This window comes from Telmatherina bonti (assembly GCF_933228915.1).
Source record: "Telmatherina bonti genome assembly, chromosome: 10".
Classification (NCBI taxonomy): Eukaryota; Metazoa; Chordata; class Actinopteri; order Atheriniformes; family Telmatherinidae; genus Telmatherina; species Telmatherina bonti.
This window is the reverse complement of record NC_136628.1, coordinates 6,225,488-6,227,940: the sequence shown is the minus strand read 5'-3', so window position 1 is coordinate 6,227,940 and position 2,453 is coordinate 6,225,488.

The window sequence follows — 2,453 nt, the reverse complement described above, 5'->3', positions numbered from 1 at the left end:
TCCAGCTCTTTTCTCATAGATTTCATTTTCAGACGTGTAGAAAGAAGCAGGCTCCATGAGAAGTAACAGGAACCTCCCTCCAGCCTTCCTGCAGCCTGACAGGAATTTCCAGCCCCCTCCTTCCCCCCAACCTCCTCCTACATCTCATGGAAACTGGAAGAAAAAAAGTTTTCTTTTTTTCCCCCCTTTTTCCACACAGGGGCCGGAAATCCCTCCTCCTCCTCCTCCTCCTCCTCCTCCTCCTAACTTCTGTCTGCTAATCAAATCTCTGAAATCCTTTAAAAATGAGTCACAGAAGGGATCAGACCACACATGACTTCCACTCAGACGGAGTTTAATCAGCAGCTGGATGATGAAACATTAACTGTGGATTCTTCAGCAAAAGTTGGATTTTCCTCCATGACCCAGCAGAAACCTGGTGGAGGAGAAAACCACATATGACCCAGCAGAAAGAAGCTGACTGCAACCTGGTGGAGGAGAAAACCAGTCATGACAAAGCCGCTTTGTCCCAGTTGATCCTCCGCTGCCTTCACGTGCTGCAAGAAACGTAGGAAAGTCAACCCTCTGTGCACGTGCCAGCAACAGAGCGCAGGATTGCGGTTACGTTGCATTTTTTCATTTTCTCCAGCTCATAGCTACAGTCAGCTATGACCCAGACCTGGACACAAACTGTGTCAGCAGCAAGTCTGACTTTCATTTGGCGACTTTATTCTCAGGTCCAGACCAGTGAAATTAATCCCAACTCCACATTTTCTCTTTGTTTTACTGCAAAGATGCGCCAGTTCACTGTCAATGCTTACGTTTAAAGAAATATCCTTTTAGAAAACACATTTAAATCTAAGTTTCAACAAAACATTTGCCCCAGTTTATTGTTTGAAATAACCTGTAAATTTTATTGTATATTAACTCGGCCTGTCGCAGTAACAAATTTTGCCATTCGGTTAATTGTCTCAGAAATGATTGCGATAGATGATGATATCGCGCTGAGCGATTATTGTTGTAATTTTGAGACAATTTTCAACAAAAATAGCAATAATGCCATAATAATGCAAGTACACCCTTTCAAAAGATCAACATACTTTAATTTCTGAAGAACATTTAGCTGGATGTGCAGACGGTCTGCGGAAACAGATCAGGACTTCTCCTGGGGTTTTGGCAACGTGGTGATCTGGAACATCTGGTCCCTAAACATCATGTAACACAGTTAGTCTACGGTCAGCTCATATAAGGGGACATGTTTGGACTGGACCAGAGGTGGAATGGTAAAACTTCAGTGTGTCGTTTTTCATGTCATTGTTGTGGAATTGGAGTTTGTGACATTTATGTTTATCCAGGCGGTTCATACTGGCTGTGAAATGTTAACAACATTTTTCACAATGTCGCCTCTTTAACAGTATTAAAAGGCAGCGTGGCTTGACCAACCACGCTGTCTGAGTGCACGCCATGTTGCACTGTCCGGTTTGTTGGTTAAACACCTCAGTGATGGTGGACTGTCAGGAAGACGGAGCTACTCTGGTTGTCGAGGTCTTTTTTCCCAGCTGGGAAAACTACAGTTGATGGTTGTATTTTTAAGTGCAGATGGAAGCTTGTTGTTTGGCCGTGTTCAGTTAATATTGCCTTAAAACAAATGCGGCGCTCATGCTTATAGAAAGACTAATGGACATTTTTGCATCTGACAAACTTATTGCCCGCATTTTTTCTTATGGTGCGATTGATTGACTTATTGCTTACTGCGGCAGGCCTAATATTATCTGCATCTAAAAATCCCAAACATATTTACAAAATCCCAAAACATGTCAGCAGAGGCATCTGGAAGTGTAGAAAATACAGTGTTTCCCGTTCTGATCAGAGCATTTTATCCTGCGCTCGATCCACGTCACGCAGCAGAAAGTCATCTCACAATATCATCAGTCCTGAATAAATGTTAAAAAATCACATCCTGTTTTTAAAAAAGGATTTAAATATCTTTTTTATTTCATTCTAAAGCTGCAGGAACTCCTTCAAACTGCTGCAAGTCAAAATATGATGACGATCAATCCTGACTGCTCTGAATCATCTTCCGGCTCTCCTTCCAGTCAGTATCATCCAACTCATAGAGGATCAGACCCAGGACTTGCTGTGCATTAAAACCCAACATCACCACCACCATCACCGTCTGTTATTTTACCTGCCAGGTGCAGACCTTGTCTTCTGCATGGACCTCTGGGTGACTTCTCTTCCTCATGAACGTCATACATGATGAGTCCTGTGTTGTTTTATCACATCCCACACAGGCCTTCTGACACCAGCAGCTTTCTGTCCCTGTGCTGATGGTGGGAACAGACTGAGACGGGGTCTCCCTTTGAGCTCTGCCACTACCCCCTCATGCAAAGAATAAATAAGCATGATATGAAAAGGCTGCACAGGTTCAACCTTCCCTGAAACAAGCCGTTCCCTCCATCTGACCATCACTT